The sequence below is a fragment of the Python bivittatus genome, unplaced genomic scaffold, assembly GCF_059951505.1.
Source record: "Python bivittatus isolate LINGU-HERP-01145 unplaced genomic scaffold, Pbiv_v1 ctg000640_np1212, whole genome shotgun sequence".
Taxonomy (NCBI): domain Eukaryota; kingdom Metazoa; phylum Chordata; class Lepidosauria; order Squamata; family Pythonidae; genus Python; species Python bivittatus.
In genome coordinates, this window is record NW_028277090.1 from 1214328 (window position 1) to 1233003 (window position 18676).

Genomic DNA, 18676 nt, shown 5'->3' on the forward strand with positions numbered 1-18676 from the left:
GAAATATGATGAATAATATACCATGTTAGTCTTTGGTTAGACCTGTTTCTCTTTTCCTAAATCGAAAAAATCATTCTGAGAATTCTGTGGTAGACAGTGCCTACGTGTCATTGCATTGCTAATGCATGTCAGTAGCCATATAGTATTTGAGTTTCTGAATATTGTACAGCACATTGGAATGCTGCAGATGGTCATCTTTGCCCACCATTTAAATCTCTTGGGAATTTCACATCTGACCTCTGAGCATTGTTTGCTTTTCCAGTATATTACGGAATAAGGCTTGTCAAGTGTGAAATAGTTATAAATTTTTAAAAGGACTTGAGTTAGACAATGGGTTTTATTTTATCCTTCTGTTTAGGTTTCTTTTTCTAATTCCTCTCTCTTTGGGTTTAGTTAAAGATCCAATTCATTTCTCAACACATTGGGGTTAATGGTTTAATCACTAGCATAGGCTGTTGAGGTTGGGTAATGCAGGAAGAAATTCTCAGAAGTGATTCATTGTCCCTTTATTATTTTTTTTCTCTCCAAGTCTTGTTTATCAGTACCTGAGTATAGAAGCTATAGATATGAAACCGGCAAGAAAATATTTTATAGTCTCATGAGAAATAACTAGCTTAAGCTGGCATCTGAGTCACTTAACTATGTGAAGTAACTTAGGAGAACGCCCTATTGAACAACAAAAGAGTTTTGATTCTGTGCTTCCTTGTTTGGAAGCTACTGAGTTCTTACCCAGAGCGAATAAGTTAGACTTCACATGCCTATTTTATTTATTTTTTAATGTAAAAACAGCTTTAGCTGCTCCAGTTGGCTTCCTCTTCACTCTACTTATTTTGAACAACAAGCATCCGTGCCATTTATGTAGATGTGGAACTCTTTGAGATGGCTTGCTATCAAGGCTCATTTCCATACAGGATGACATATTAAATTGGGTTCTGATTTGACCATAAAGCCTATATTTGCTGTTGTGTATATTTTCTATTCTGAAATAGTTTCTCTGTTAACAGAATTCTTACATTGAAAAGCCTTAGTGCCTAGAAGTGTTTCATTGTGGCTAGACCTTGGTTGGGTTCATACAACATGCTAATCAAAATCTGGTATGTTTCTGTGATGCTGTTGTGTGAATCCAACTAGTGTGGCTTATAAACCCTGATTTTTAGCCTTCTGTGTTGCATGAACCCAATTTCTGTCTTCTAAGTAAAGAAGGCAGTAATTAGTAGTCCATTCCTTTTCCTTTTTTAAAAAGCTGTCAGCAGCATATGGTGATTCTCCCTCTTCCTCAGGATCATCCAGTGAGCTTCACAATTAAAGCCAGGTTCAAAGCTCTGCACCATCTTAGTTCTGCCCTAATTGCTATATCATTCTGATTTATTTATGTATTTATGTATTTATTAATTATTAAGCCAATTTAACCAAGGTAAAGATAACACACTCCACTATTCCAATTGCACTTACTCACTTGAGCAGTTTTCTTCCTCCCACATGCTCCCTCCTGTCCCTAGCAGCCACCAAGTTGCATTGCTGAGGATATTAGGTCCAGATCTGCCAAGAATCCTTTTCTGAGCAGTTTTTGACTCACTTCAGATAAAGCATTAAGCCACAGTCTGCTATATCTTGGTTTGTTTAGCTATGGATCATTGGATAAATCATAATTGCTAGGCTCACCAAACCATAAATTGCTCCTGTATCACAGTGGCGACAGTAAGTCAAAACCAAACAAGGCACCTTATAGCTTAGTACAATACAGCATTTGTGAGTTCAGACATGATCTTTCCCTTCAATTGCTTTTATATTGGTTGTACATTCTGTTAGCTATTTTAAGAATCAGATTTCCTCCAGATAATGGAAAAGAAATAATAGAATATTTCTGGGAGTGGACCAGACCAGCTTGTGGTGCAGCTTGGTTATATTGGCCTAGTTGGCTGTTCTTACGTAATTCTTTTAATCAGAATCCAAACCTCTTCAGCAGTGTTCCTCAACCTTGAGAACTTTAAGATGCATGGACTTCAGCTCCCAGAATTCCCCAGCCAGCCAGCTGGCTGGGGAATTCTGGGAGTTGAAGTCCACACATCTTAAAGTTCTCAAGGTTGAGGAACACTGCTCTTCAGTATTAAGCTGATGTCTGCAGCTTAGTTTAGAGGCTACATGGTTGCACAGAAGCTATTTGCTTGCTATAGCCTGACAGTAAAGCTGGCTTTCACCTTCAACATTAGTACTTGCCGATATCCCTTCTGTTTGATGCCAGGTTGTCCTTTAAAAGGCAGAAGAGAGACCACGTTCTTGTTTCTCCAGCCTCCCATTCACTGGAGGTTAGGCTAAAGGAAATCAGTAAAAGAGTACAAATGCTGGGGCAGGGGGGGAAAAATGGCAAGGAATATCTTGTTCTTCTGATTACCGTGTTGTATTAGGAAACCACTGTTTTCTCCTCAGAAATCAAGGTGAGGAGAGGAATGTTGGAAGTGGGAGTTGGATCCAGATTGTGATTTGACAGCAAAGATAAGGCATGTATATTGATGTAATTAGAAGGACAGGCAAGTTGATGTGTAGCTCAGGGGCAACATTTGCTTTAAATCCAGCGACCATACCGAGCGGGACTGAGACGCTGCTTTAATTTGATAGAAAGAATGCTGTAGCTTTCACAGATTTCTGAGTTTTTGGATTCTACTAGCTCATAGCAATCTTTCCACTGATTTTCCCCCCATTGCTATAGCTGTTCAGCATGCACTGGTTAGCACCGATAGCTGAATTTGTACTGAGTTATGAGGTTATTCTATTTCTGCCAAGGTGTATATTGGAGGCAGGGGCGGATATTCATGGTTGAGTTTTGAAATGAGAAACCTAATAAATGGTGCTTTCAAATTATTTTGCTCAAATTTCTTTCCAAGTGCCTCTAAAGCATTTCATGGAAATAGTTTGGTTTTGCAGCTACTAAACCTAATCGTTGAATTCATAAACCCATTATTCGTGGTTGACAAACCACAATGACTGGATTCACACAACATCCTAAGCCAGAACCAAGCAAAACGCAGTGTAGTTTTGTACGATGTGGGAACTCAACCAAGACAAAGCATTATTTCTTCTAGCCCAAGACTGTTTAGTTTTAATCTTGAATATATCTATATCCATATCTATCTTGTAGTCCTTCAGCTAAAGATGCAAAGGCTCAGATATGCAAAAGTTCTGCATGCCATTTTTGATTCTAGGAATATAATCTACTAATATCTGTGGGACTGCATCTCCCTGAAGGTATCTGCTTGGGCCACCAGATTGAATAGAGTAGGTATACTCCATGTTCCTTCCCTTAAATGTTGCTGTCTTATGGGACTTAGGAAGCATGCCTTTTCAGTTGCAGCCCCTGCCCTATGGCACCCCCTTCCCCTTGAGATCCAAGAGGCTCTTAACCTTCTGGAAGGCTGTAAAGAGCTGGCGTCTTTTAAATAAATAAATCAAATATTCAGAGCTGATTGCTGACAAAGAAACTCAGGCTTCCCAAATAGACATCTTTTTGTTTTGTTTTGTTTTCAAAGTGAAATTTTGGAAATGAAATGAATTAAATTAAAAAAAAATCTACAACAAAATGCTGCTCCAGGGACAGCTTTGAAAACATACTCTAATCCAGTGTTTCCAACTTGATATCTATCAGGTGGTGTAGAACTACAACTCCCAGAATTCTTAGTCAGCATAGCAAAAGAAGTTTTGAGTATTGTGGTGCTAGAACATCTGAATAGGGAAGAAAGCTATAATCCATCTCTGAAATTCAGTCTATCAGAATCGAGATGAATGACTGCTGAAGAACCCTATGCATAGCGGCCTGTTTTCACCTTACACACGTAGACCATGTTCACACATTGTGCTAAGTCCTGTTTGTTTAATCATAGTTTAACTAAGTTCTGATTGTTGGTATCAATAACACATTTTATGGTTTCATTTTTCCCCCCTGTAAAGCCTTTTAAAACACTGTTGATCTAGTTATACTTACATTTTAATATTAGAGCTGGCAATCTAATGCTTAAAAGATAGAACCGTATGCCAGCTTCTGTGCAGCAGATTTCCTAAAAGTTCTGCTGTGTCCCAAAAGCAGCATTCTAGCTACGGTCTATTCCAGCTAAAGTCTGTGGATTTTCCATGGAAGTCTTCCGTCCAATTAAATAGCTAGCTTTTATGTTATCCTTCCCAAGAGATATTAAGCTTTACCATTCTCCTCTCTGGCTGTTGAAAAAACAAACAACTTGCCAGCACTCATAAAATAAGGTTTTCAAGAAAGTAAATCTTTAGAAATACTCTAAGTGACGCTAACTAGCTGATCTGTGCGTGCAGTGTTTGTTTTGAGATAGGAATCCCTTTGCAACAGTTAAGTATTCATTTCAGTGGGGGCAAGAGGCATGGGGACCGAAAGTCCTCCATGTCTTTCCACTCCTATCTCCAAAACAATAGGGGCAACTTCAACTGATAAGTTCTGACTCTGGGCTTTTATTTAAGCCTCTTTCTCGCTGGTGTGCAAATACTTGTTAAAAAAGAGCAGTGTTACTAGAAGATAGCAGAGTCAGACATTTAATAGATGTTGGTTGCTGAGTCATGAGTAGAGAAAATGTGTTGTTTGTTGTAAAGATGAGATAGAGGTGTTTCTGTAAAAGGAATGTTGTTCCTTGCAAGCTGGAAATAATTATTCCTGGCTTGAGGCTAGCAAATTCTACATTGGTGGTGGGTGGATTCATTATAGCTGTATGTGACTTGATTTAAAATTTTTACTGCTTTCCTCTGAGTAGCACTTTCAGCCAATTTAGAAGTACACAGTGCTGTTCCCAAGCCTATGTTATAATGGTTATGCACAATATCAGAACAAGTTAATGCCTGAGCATATGGAATTTAACATTAAATGCTTATATCAAGGTCAACTTTTTAACTTCCATCTTCAGCTTCTCTGAAGTGAATGAAAGGTATTGGAGCAGTTATAGGACAGAAAGGCACAATGTTTCGAAGTATGGAATTTCCTATATTGTGTTTGGCCATGCTCTCAAAGATGAAAGTATAGGAAGGTGTATTTCTTTAATTAAGCAGTCTCCACGTTTCCTGAATATTTATTTATGATTGCAGGCAGTATGTTGGAGAAACACTGACTTAAAGAGATGTAATGGCTACTCTAAGAACTAGCTGTCCTATAGGATTTTGATGGAGAGTTGTTGTTGTTTTTTTGTGTGTGTGTTCATTTTGACCCTTTCTATGATTTTCAGTTTCAGTATGCAAACATGCGTACTGTATACGTATTTGTAGCACTTTTCACCAGTTGCTTCCAATGCAGGTTGTTTGGCCATGCACGGGTCTCTCATTCCACCTCTTTCTTTAACAAAAGGGTATTTGAAGGGCGCCAATTTATAGCTATATACCCTGTTGCTATCCTGCTTAGGATTGGTTCTCAATAAAATAAAACAAATTAACCACATTGTTTAACATATGTTCCTTTTTTCTCACTTCAGTTTGTAATGTTTCTTTCTCCTTGAATTCCATGTGTAGAGTTTAGATCAAGATTTAAGACACCCTTGTAAATAAACCCACCCAAACTACTACTGTATCTTGGATAAAATATTGCTGGTGGAGAAGACAGAAAACTTTGCTCTTGCTGCATTTCTGTGCTGGACAGAGAGGAGGGTATTTTTCTCTTGTGTGACCCAGCTTGGCTGTTAGGCATCCCTCCCTCTCCTGCAAATTCCATGCACTTGTCTGCATGTGCTAATTGTGTTTGGCTATTAGCTCATACTTAAAGCATCACAGCGCTAGTTTAGATGTTGCAAAGTTTGTCTTGTTTCAGAATCTGCCACTAATTTGCAGTGGCTGTAAACATTTCCTCCATATTTATTTCCTGTATAACATTTTTCAGAGGCAGACCCAGGATAGCCATTTAAATGTAAATGTTTTGCTGACTTCCAGAAAAGAGACCCCAAAGGCTGTAAGTTCTTAAGCAACAGCCCTTAGCTGTTAGTATCCATAGAGTTTGTGGCATGCAAACAAAGTTAAAAGGATGCTTTTTATTAAATCTGTTTACAGTGCTGGCGAAAAGTCAGGTAGTTGGGCCTGGAATAATGAAAAACCTATTAAGTGCTGGGAGTGAAAAAGGTTCTTCCTAAATACAGAAGAGAGCCAGTATGGTGTGATGGCTAAGATGCTGAACTAAAAACTGGGTGTTCTAGTTTTTGGGTGACTTTGGACCAGTCACTCTTTCCAAGCCCAACCCACCTGACAGGGTTGTTGCGGGGGCAGGGGGAATTGGAAGTGGGAGTATTATGTATGCTGCTTGGAATTGTACACAAATAAAGGAGGGGTATAAATGTAATACATAAGATGAAAAGAGCTAACAGCACAAAGCAAACTTGCAATAAGCAATACTGTTTTCCAGTTAAGACTTGATTTAAATCCAAAACAGTAAAGTGGGGTTGATACCCCTGCTTTAAAGGCTAAAAAGCTGGTCTGGATGTGCATCTTAAAGCCTGTGTGTTTAACTAAGATTAAGACACTTTCAGTGTCTTAGATTAGGGGATTCGTGCTTCCATGGGATGAGTTTTCACTTTGCCATGTCTACCATTCCCCCTTCTATGCCAGAGTGTGCTATACTTGCTTGTTTTTCCCCACACTTCACTAGGACACATTGAGAGCCATGCTCTGTGTGCTGCTGTCAGGAGCCGAGTGTTGCTATGGGAGCAAATAAGAGCCTTGGGCCAGCTAGCCCACACAAGGAGCTTGGAGGAGATGCATGAGTTTTAAGTGGCTGGCCATAAAATGGGAGCAGGAACATGAGGTTCTGTATACAGTGTTACCTGCCATCTCCTTCCCAGTTTAGATAAAAATAATGGTTTAATATGAAGAGGAGGAGGAGGAAACTGAATCTGGCCCTTTCCCAATATTCATACAGTAACATTTGCCTAACAGAATCCAACAACTTGAGCTATCAAGATAAAATACACCTTGTCCACTCCAATGATTCTGAATGATCTTGGCTTTCAGTGTCCATCCTTTTCAGCTTGTTTTGTTTCCTGAAGTAGCAATTGTCCTTTCATGAGGGACGAGAGCTCTCTTCTGTTGCAGTGACTTTCATTCCTTTGAGTGCTTCTTTGGAAGTTGAGAATTGTTGCCCTTCGTTCTGTTACCAATCTATCTCCAGCCTGCTTATCTTGGCTGTCAGGGAAGCGACTAGAATTTCAGAGCTATCTAACAGGAATCCACAAGTGATGGGGAACTCATAAAGTATGAGGGCCTTTGCCTGGCTTCATTCACCCAAAAGGCAATTTACTACCTGTTGGGAAGAGTTGAGGTTCTTGTGTGACCTTGGCATCCATTCTCAAATGAAGGTGGGTGAAAATCCAAGATAACAGGAGATACTGGTATCTGGATCCCTGGTGGGGAATTCATGGAGACAATTTACATTTCCTGATACTATTAGAATAATCAACAGAGAATCATCTGCTGGTGTCTTCCTTTTCACAGGAGCATGAGGTCGTTGACTCGTTTGGTTTCACTGCTGCTCACACCTAGTAGCGTGGCACATCATTTGTGTTGCTATTAGTTTTCACACACTATGAACTTGGCTACCTTTTTCTGTTTATTGGAAAGGAACTTGGCAATATGTAGTGTCTCTTGACCCTGATTGAATACATACTTTTTATGGCTGTAAATATGACTGTCATCCCAGAAGGAAACATGATCTAATGAGATTGGTGTCTCAAGTCCAAATTGCTGCTTAAACTCTGGAGGAACGTGGACCCAGCACTCTACCTCAATCTCATCTGTCTCACTGGGTTGTTGTGACTTTAAAATGCAGAGGGAGATGTTGTCAGGCTCCTTGGAGGAAGGGCATGATAAAATTCAATGAAAAATATATAACTTCATTTGCACCTGATCACTTGGGAGACTTTGCTGGGTTTTTGTGCCCCACAGCCTTTTGTTGTTGTTTAGTCGTTAAGTCGTGTCCGACTCTTCGTGACCCCATGAACCATATTGCGCCAGGCCTTCCTGTCCTTCACTGCCTCCCTGAGTTTGCTCAGTTTCATGCTCATTGCTTCAGTGATGCTATCTAACCATCTCATCCTCTGCCGTCCTCTTCTCCTTTTGCCTTCAATCTTTCCCAGCATCAGGGTCTTCTCCAAAGAGATCTCTCTTCGCATTAGGTGGCCAAAATATCTGAGCTTGAGCTTCATTATCGATCCTTCCAATGAGCAATCAGGGTTGATTTCCTTTAAGATTGACTGGTTTGACCTCCTAGCAGTCCAGGGGACTCTCAAGAGTCTTCTCCAGCACCACAGTTCAAAGGCATCAATTCTTCGGCGCTCAGCCTTTTTTATGGTCCAGCTCTCACAGCCATACATTACTACTGGAAAAACCATAGCTTTGACTATGCGGATCTTTGTCGGCAAGGTGACGTCTCTGCTTTTTAATATGCTATCTAGGCTTGCCATAGCTTTCCTCCCAAGGAGCAAGCGTCTTTTAATTTCATGGCTGCAGTCTCCATCTGCGGTGATCTTGGAGCCCAAATAAATGAAGTCTGTTACTGCTTCCATTTCTACCCCTTCTATTTGCCAGGAATTGATGGGTCCAGATGCCATGATCTTAGTTTTTTAATGTTGAGTTTCAAGCCAGCTTTTGCACTCTCCTCTTTCACCCTCATCAAGAGGCTCTTTAGTTCTTCTTCACTTTCTGCCATTAGGGTGGTATCGTCCGCATATCTGAGGTTGTTGATGATTCTCCCTGCAATCTTAATTCCGGCTTGTGATTCTTCCAGCCTGGCATTTCTCATGATGTACTCTGCATATAGGTTAAATAAGCAGGGTGACAGTATACAGCCTTGTCGTACACCTTTCCCTATTTTGAACCAATCGGTTGTTCCATGACCGGTTCTAACTGTTGCTTCTTGGCCCGCATACAGATTTCTCAGGAGACAGGTAAGTGGTCTGGTATTCCCATCTCTTTAAGAATTTGCCATAGTTTGTTGTGATCCACACAATCAAAGGCTTTTGCATAGTCAATGAAGCAGAAGTAGATATTTTTCTGGAACTCTCGTGCTTTCTCCATGATCCAGCGAATGTTGGCGATTTGATCTCTAGTTCCTCTGCCTCTTCGAAACCCAGCTTGTACATCCGGTAGTTCTCGGTTCATGTATTGCTGAAGCCTAACTTGTGGGATTTTGAGCATAACCTTGCTAACATGTGAAATGAGTGCAATTGTGCGATAGTTTGAGCATTCTTTGGCGTTGCCCTTCTTTGGAATTGGAACGTAAACTGACCTTTTCCAATCCCGTGGCCACTGTTGCGTTTTCCAAACTTGCTGGCATATTGAGTGCAGCACTTTAACACCATCATCTTTTAGTATTTTAAATAACTCAGCTGGAATCCTGTCATCTCCACTAGCTTTGTTGTTAGCAATGCTTCCTAAGGCCCACTTGACTTCACTCTCTAGGATGTCTGGCTCAAGGTCAGTGATCACACCAGCGTGGACATCAGGGACATTAAGATCTTTCTTGTATAGTTCTTCTGTGTATTCTTGCCACCGCTTCTTAATCTCTTCTGCTTCTGTTAGGTCCCTGCCTTTTTTGTCCTTTATCATGCCCATCTTTGCACTAAACGTTCCTTTCATATCTCCAATTTTCTTGTAGAGATCTCTAGTCTTCCCCATTCTATTGTTTTCCTCAATTTCTTTGCATTGTTCATTTAAGAAGGCCTTCTTATCTCTCCTTGCTATTCTCTGGAAATCTGCATTCAGTTGCTTATATCTTTCCCTTTCACCCTTGCTTTTCGCATTCCTTCTTTCCACAGCTATTTGTAAAGCCTCATCAGACAGCCATTTTGCTTTCTTGCATTTCTTTTTCTTTGGGATGATTTTAGTTGCTGCCTCCTGTACAATGTTACGGACCTCCGTCCATAGTTCTTCAGGCACTCTGTCTACCAAATCTAATCCTCTAAATCTATTCATCACCTTCACTGTGTACTCACAAGGAATATGATCTAAGTCATACCTGAGTGGTCTAGTGGTTTTCCCTACATTCTTCAATTTAAGCCTAAATTTTGCAGTAAGAAGCTCATGATCTGAGCCACAGTCAGCTCCTGGTCTTGTTTTTGCTGTCTGTATAGAGCTTCTCCATCTTTGGCTGCAAAGTATATAATCAATCTGGTTTCGGTATTGACCATCTGGTGATGTCCATGTGTAGAGTCGTCTCTTGTGTTGTTGGAAAAGAGTGTTTGCTATGACTAGCTTGTTCTCTTGACAGAACTCTATTAGCCTTTGCCCTGCTTCATTTTGTACTCCAAGGCCAAACTTGCCTGTTATTCCGATTACTCCTTGACTTCCTACTTTAGCATTCCAATCCCTATGATGAAAAGGACATCTTTTTTTGGTGCCAGTTCTAGAAGGTGTTGTAAGTCTTCATAGAAGTGGTCAACTTCAGCTTCTTCAGCATCAGTGGTTGGGGCATAGACTTGGATGACTGTGATATTGAATGGTTTGCCTTGGATACGCACTGAGATCATTCTGTCGTTTTTGAGGTTGTACCCCATTACTGCCTTTCCCACTCTCTTATTCACTATGAGTGCAACTCCATTTCTTCTAAGGGTTTCTTGCCCACAGTAGTAGATATAATGGTCACCCGAATTAAATTCACCCATTCCCGTCCATTTCAGTTCGCTGATTCCCAAGATGTCGACGTTCAATCTTGTCATCTCATGTTTGACCACATCAGCTTGCCTTGGTTCATAGATCTTACATTCCAGGTACCTATACAATATTGTTCTTTACAGCATCGGACCTTCTTTTCGCTTCCAGATACATCCACAGCTGAACGTCCTTTCGGCTTTGGCCCAGCCGCTTCACTCTTTCTGGAGCTACTTGGAATTGCCCTCCGCTCTTCCCCAGTAGCATATTGGACACCTTCCGACCTGAGGGGCTCATCTTCCGGCGTCATATCTTTTAGCCTTTTGACATTGTCCATGGGGTTTTCTTGGCAAGGATACTGGAGTGGGTTGCCATTTCCTTCTCCAGTGGACCACATTTTGTCAGAACTCTCTGTCATGACCTGTCCGTCTTGGGTGGCCCTGCACGGTATAGCTCATGGCTTCACTGAGTTACGCAAGCCCCTTCGCCACGACAAGGCAGTGATCCATGAAGGGGCCCACAGCCTTTATCTTTGATTAATTCATAGTGAAATAATGGATCTTCTCTACATGTTCTGCTCATAGTATTTCAAATTTATCCCTTTCTTCTTGAGGATGGAGTGAAAAATTAATCAGCACAGCAAGTATACTTTTTGTTTTCTGAGTTACAGTGTCTTATGGGAAGGGAAGAAATAGGGGGAATGCCTCCTATTGCTCCACATAGTTTGCGTGCAGATTTTGGCTTCTGATGAAAATGTCACATCTCTCAACCAGCCCTCTCAAATATAGGACAGCAAGTAAGAAATTAGGGCATATAGAATTATTTGGACTGGGTAATGACAAAATTGAAACATTGGAACTAAGCTTTGTTGGGATATTAACCATCTTTTAAAATATATTATAAATCCAGGTTGTATGCAGAAGGGCATCAAATGAAGATAAATGTAGGTTGGAAGTAGCCAGTGAATTACCTTGAAAGATCTGGAGTCAGATCCTATCACCCTCATTCCATATCCATTCATGAGGGTCTTCACTGTCTGTGTTATAAGTTTATTAAGATAAACTGTTTATGCCTTTATGAATGTAGAAATTATAATACTTACGATGGACAGTGTGACTTATATTGTTCTCAGCAGCCTCACCACCAATAGGTTGAGAAGATCTGCTCTCTTTTATAGTCTTTGGATTTCTAGAGGTGTATTGATCTCAGATGATAAGAATAAATAGTGTCTGACTTCATTACATTTGAATTGTTCAATTACTAGCTACGGTGGACTTAACAGACTCAGTTAATTTTGGCTACAGAAGATAGAACCAGTTTAAAGATATATAAATAGTAAATGCTTACTTCTCAGGCCAGAGTGTTATGGTTTCAGTCCTTCTTAGATGGTTGATTTTAGAATGTAGTATTAGGTGATTCTGTTCCACCTGATAGCCTTTAGGGTGTGCTGCAAAGTCCTATCTTATCTCCACTGCTCTTCAACAACTATGAAGCTACTGGCATAAGCCACTTGTTAGTTCAATCTTTCGTGCCACTGATATGGTGATGACTTATAGCTCTACCTCTGTATTCCACCAAAGGATTCCAGGGTATGTCTGATGTTCTTGAGCTCACGTTTGGAATGGATGAAGGGAAACACAATTGAAAGATGGCGATTTAATAGGTTGCAAAGCCAGCTGATCTGGATGGTCCTGCACATCCGTCCTTTATAGCACAGCACTTTCTCTGAAGAGCCAATTTACTTCTTGGGATTGCTCCTTGTTGTTGGCAGTGGTTGAAAGTGTTTCTTTTAATGAATTCTGGCTGTAATTTCAGATGCTTGAATTAATTAAAATTGTAATTGCAATACACTTTATTTGGGACTTTCTCTAAAACTTCAGCTGCTACAGAATGTGACTTTTGGATGTTGGGCAGAACATCCGGACACAGCCTGAACACTTAGTGTCAGGCTTAGTCTCTAAAGCAGTTGACAAATTGGGACTGGATTGTCTGAAGGGCCACCTTCCCCAGTCCTGTCTTTCTACTTAGATCTATCTTGAAGGCCTGAGAGGAGGGCTCTTATTAAGTTCAGGAGAGATTGTGTGTGCTACTGATTGGAGCTTATTAGTAGTGGCCTGAAAACTTTGGAAGTATTTTCCAGTTGACTTGACTTCCATAAGTCAGCAGAGGATGATTGTAAGAAAACAAGCAGAATAGGAATAGATACATGTAGAGTCCTTATTCCTGCTGTGCCAATTGTAGAGAATAGTTCATTTCTAATTATGAGGCAGCATTTGGAAATGTGACTCCAAGTGTATATTTTGAATTGGTGCAACCCATTCTGCTACCTACTTCTCACCTCATTTTACTTCCTGCATAGGCTGTAGATGTGTTACTTTTACATCCGGAGAATGTTTTTCCCCCCTAAAGTGAATTTGGCAAGCTGTTTAATAAAGTGGCTAATGTTATGAATGAGATGCCTGTTTCTTCCTGTTCAGACTGCCTGTTTTATAGCTGGTGCCCAAGTTACTTTCTCTATGTAAACATTAGCTTCTTAAACAGACATTTTGGCAACATTCTTCTGTTTTAGAACATGCCACATCTTAAGTTGCTGGTCTGACTTCTCTTATCTCTTTAGCTGGATTATTAGCATCTGTTCGCTTTGTCCTTTGAAACAACCCTGTGCTATTAAAGTCTTTAAAGCCTTAGCCAGTAATACACCCAGGATGATTATTAGAGATGGGTAGAAAGAATCTCAAATCTAATTTGCTCACAAAAAATTCAATTACAGTCAACCTTTTTTTTTCTTTTCTTCAGCATTCCAGACAATGGATACAGAGCCAGTTTGGTCTAGTGGTTAAGGCACCAGGCTAGAAACCAGGAGACAGTGAGTTCTAGTCCTGCCTTAGGCATAAAAGCCAGTTGGGTGACTTTGGGCCAGCCCCTCTCCCTCAGCCCACAACACCAGGCTCGGCCAACAAGCCAGTAGCAACCAATGCACCAACATTCGGTTGATCTGAAAAAAGTGGACCCTGCACCTATGGGAAAAAACGCTAGGAAGAAAAAAAAATCCAGATAATGGTTGGGGGTGGAGAGAGAAGTGTAAAATAATTCCATCTGCTAAGATTGATATTTAACAATTAGTTTTATCCTTTTTTTCCCAGCGAAAAAGGCAGCATTTAGACACAATTGTTCAAAATTCAACAAAACGTTTCAGAACTAAATTTTTTATATGACTTTGTTTCATCTGCCAAATCCCTCTTGTTCTGGCTTTCCTTGGTTTTATGCAGTGCTATAATTCATCAGACGTGTCCCATCGTTCCTAGGCTACTGTGGCTGATCTTGAAAAAGCTAAGCCAAATCAGATCTGGTCAATAAATAGAGGGGATAGCACCAGAATATTGCAGATATTTTTAATACCATGTTAACCTTCCAAACAAAGCTGGGCTAAAGGTATGGTCAAGAAACTACCCACCAAACTAAGACTACCAACTGAAGTTTGTGCCCTGGCTGAGATTTGAGCCCAGCTTGGTCTGCCCCATGAGTGAGACTTTTTACTATTGCAGCGTCACAGCCATGATCTGGATTGTAGCCGTTTGGAGAACAGGAGCCTGGCTGAATGCTTTTCCTTTCAACACCATTCATGGTACTAGCATATCAGGAAGAGGTGGGCAGAAAATAGATTGGCCACTACTGATAGATCTGAAGATAATTTGAAATAGTCCCTGTTGAGTGGCAGTCCTCTTTCACTATTTAATTGAGGCAGGTGTTTTTCCTTCCTATCAGATCTGCTGGCTTCCTCCCTCTCACTTTGCTACCCCTAAAGTCCAAATATAAATTCACTGAAGATTTTACAAAAGCAGGTCACAAGTCACCCCCTCCCCCCCGTAGTCAGTACACTAGCATTTGGTGTACAGCTTGTATTTACACCTTGGTTGCTCTTGCACAGAATTTTGGAAGCCATTCTTGAAGGCTGCATCACAAGCACCCAGCGCAGCAGATATCAGAGAGAGATTGTGCCTGGCTCTTAATCATGTTTTTCTCTTGGCTATGAATGTGCAATAAAAACAATGCTGCTTTGAACAGACTGGCACAGCCTCAGTTAGGGAGGTCTGTGGCTTATCAAAGCCCAGTGGTAGCATACAAGGGGAACCATGCTGCCCCTGCAAGGAGAGCATGCCAAGCCCCAGCTGCATCAAGGGACTGAACATACCTGCCTCCCTTTAAGGTGGTTGGCTTGATTCATAGACTAAACTAATAATTTGAGGACATAATATAACGCTTGATATTTGCAGATTGTAGTTACTTGATGTCGAAACGCTTCACAGCGCTCCTGAAAGGCCCTTGTATTCAGTGAAAGATGTTGCCCAGCCAAAGCTAAGCTCAGAAAGGATAAAAGACAAACTGCCTTTACTATTTCGGTCAGGACCATTGCAATTTTGCAATTTGGACTGAGCATCTTTTCCCCCGTTTTGAGAAAAGTCATTTGAGTGCAAGCAGATTTCCCTTGGGGGGAGGGGGAAAAAAGAGTAATGTGCATCGTGACACCTAAGCACATGTTTTGAACAGCAGCTGGGGTGCTGCATGCGGGCCGGCAGGGAGGCTGCTTAAAAATTGACGAGCATTGCAGGAACTTGGCCGTTGATAAGGAAAAAAATGGGGCCGTGTAATTGGTACTGGAGTTGCCCCCTTCCGCCATGCCACTCAGTACCAAGTGTTGCATATGAACTACAGAATAGCCTTGCTGGGTGGGGTTGGTTAAAAGGATGGATTGGGAGGAACACAGTTTTCCCCTTGGTCTTGGCTCCCAAAGTTTTGGGAAAGGGGAAGGCCCAGGGTCTCCTTGCCACTGGAAGCTGACCAGCCTGTGGAGGAGAATCATCTCACCCTTTCCCATTCTCACACAATCAGTATGGATACTTGCCCTGTGAAAAAGCAAAGCCAGGGTGACGGTGTCTTAATGGATTGCCAGTTCACAAAATTCAGACCTTGCATTGAACTGTGATTTACTTAACCATGATGTATTGGTTAAATAAACCAGATTGGACTAAGTTTGCATCTTATGCCCTCAAACCAAGCTATCATGCCAAGGTTCAACTCAATCTCTGGCTTTCACTGACCAGATTGCACCAAGCAATTGCTGGCTTTCCCACCCCTTCCTTTCTTGTGATAGCTGTATTAAGCTTTCTTTTCATTAACCTGTAATAAGCAAGGCTCTGTGGATGACCTTAGAGAAGGCAGTACTGTAGTGCAAAGAAAGAGAGATGCCAGAGGGCAAAGCTGCTGTGTTTTGTACAAGGACGGCTCCTAACAATGTTTCTAGGATAATCCCTATCTGATTGTGCTAAATACTGTTGAACTACCATTTCCTGCAGTCTCAGCTAACATCCTTAATCATAGAGGATGCTTGGAATTGTCATCCAAAGTCTGGAGGGCCACAGGTTTCTCAACCCTAGCATCTATTACACTCTTTGTTGTATCTGAGAGTGTATCTGTTTCTATGTACTTCAGCTTGGTTGTTTCTCCTACAGATCTGATGAAATATGGAAAGCAAGATGGATCAGAAACAGAGACTTATTACATGCCACATGCTTTCTGGGGATATAGTATGGCCTTTACTCTCTGTGTGCACAAGAGAGAGAGCAAGCTGGCACACACATCAGTTGCTGTTATGCTGCTAATGAGGCAAGCCATGCCAGCCCACATACACTGTTATTAATACCCCACTAAAAAAACACAAACACAGTTGGCTAATATGAACACTCCTATGTAATCACTGTCAGCTTGTTTAGATCCTGATGTTTATTTGTCTTCAGTGAAGCCCCAGCTTACAAATTAAGAGCAAAAAAGAAAGAGGAAAAATTAATTGCCACTTCACCCCTAAAACTCCCTAACCTCATACAGCTCTGTCAACCGCTTTGCTGTAGATGTTAATATTTCCTTACCCTTTTACTGCACGTTCAGATGCACGCCAGAAATAAGAACAAGCAACCAAGATTGTGTTCACACCCTCAGTTATTAACGTTAGATTTCATCATTCAGCCTTGTTGGAGCCCTTACTTAGTTTCATAATGGTGAAGGCTGCTCACATTGTATTATGAGCTCCAGTCTTTTAGTCTGCACATTGAATTTGTTATTGGCTGGAGTCTAGTGATCTCTGGCCAGTTCAAACTCCTATTTAAATGTTTGCCACTTTTAAATCTTTTAAGCCAGGAACAAATTGTTTCATCCGTTTAATTTGGTAGTAAAGCATTTTCTCACGAGTTCCATTAGTCTCTGTTGTTCCTGACGCTTTACCACATTTTTAAAAGCCTGTTTACTTTTATATTGGCCGTTTGTTTTGTGTTTTAAGAAAGATAGTTTTCATTTAAGATTTTAGCTACTCGGTGACGTGAGTTAAGTTTTTCACTGAGCATTGCTCAGAAAAAAGGACTAGTTCTTCCCTCGTGGACAAATCCCTTGGAAATCATTGCAATATTTAATTAATTGGAGGTAGCGAGCAGGTGCTTTCAGAAGTCTAGCTTTTAAATTCCAGGGAAGAGCCTTTTGATTTGCCTGCACCAGACTTAAAAGTTTGCTATGATTATTTTAGTTTTTTAGACCAAAACTGTTAACTGTCAGCTGACTTTGGTACTGATCAGTTCAGGAATACAAAATGCTTCCTTTCTGCAATCCTTTCAGCGTTGAAGATGAATTCTCCTCCACCAAATGTTTGTAAAGCCTGGGTATTAATGCAGATATTGCAATCTTAATGATCCTCCCCCGCCCCTCCCTGTGTTTGAGATTATAGTGCTCAGATCCCTAGGGAATCCTTAAATGCTACTAGCAGTTGGCAGGGGCATATAGAATTTTTTGATGCTGAAGCACTCCAGATCATTCTAGAAAGTCTTTCTGTCAAGAAATGTTTAGAGAAACAGAGCTTGCTTTCTGTGGCTATTTAAAAAAAACCCCACATACATAAAACTCACACAATAGTTCTCCCTTTGGCTTACAATATAATTAAAACAGTATATTTAAAAATAAAACCATCCTCTGAAATCAGTAGTAGCTACATACACTAGCAAGCTTTACAAAAGCAGCGGTGCAGCTTAAATGGTAAACTAGTCAGGCCAGAAGCTGTTGGATGCCTAGAAGGCAACGTTCTAGAGTTGGTAGTTGAATGTCCACCCGTGGAAAATCCTTGCCCTCAGGAAACCTGCATTTCACTTTAGGTAATGGGGTCATTCTGAGAAATATTTCCATTTGTATGGGAACAGTGGGCTTTCAGATACTTACTTCCAGATTGGTTTTTTAAGCCAGTTCCAGCACTTTGAATTGTACCTCGAAACAGCCAGGTAATGGAATTGAGCATTATTTTATCCTGGTTTACTTTGCTGCATGGCTGCTGTCTCTCAAAATATATTCCAGCAGTCCAAGTGTAGAATTAAGGCCAGGTGAGTTAGGGACTCTTCTGCTGTAAATCAGGGCTGGTCCCCTGCCTAATTTACAGACAACTGTCACTGCCCCCTCCCCATTTCCATGCTTGCCACCTTAAACCTTACATGAATGATGACCTCATCCAGTTGCTCCTCTTTCCTTGGGCCTATCTCAGCATGTAAAAGTGATGGTTGTTCAAATAAACCATTTATCTCTACCCTTTGGAGATGGCTGAGGCCAAAATTACTTGCATATGGAATGAGCAATCAAGTGACTGTGGAAATAAGTTCAATCCTTGCCCTCTGACAAGAGAGAACTGCCAAAGAGTCTGAAATTCTCACATGTATGTACACACCAGCACCCCCAAAGAGAAAAACCACACTATGAAGCTCAGGATACTTCTTCAGAGTTCCTTGGCTCAGCTGGAGAACATGGCATTACCTGCAACAAACAGGGAGGAGATCAGTGGTAACTGTGGGAGAGCTCCCCTTTTTAGGATCAACCCTGATGCTGCAATAAGTGATAGAAGGTCAACCCTGGCCTTGAAAAGATGAAGTACCAGCTCAAATAGGAGTGGTGGTATCTCTAAGCACTTCTTCCTTGCCTGATTATAATGAATGGGAAGGAAAAACTGCTTCCATCATACAACTCAGTT

At 41.0% G+C, this 18676-nt stretch overlaps 1 protein-coding gene across 3 annotated transcripts in view; it reads left to right on the forward strand.

The window, feature by feature from the left end:
* The window catches only part of CAPN15 (calpain 15), an 81109-nt gene that overhangs the window by 6904 nt on the left and 55529 nt on the right, over positions 1-18676 (forward strand). The window lies entirely within an intron of this gene.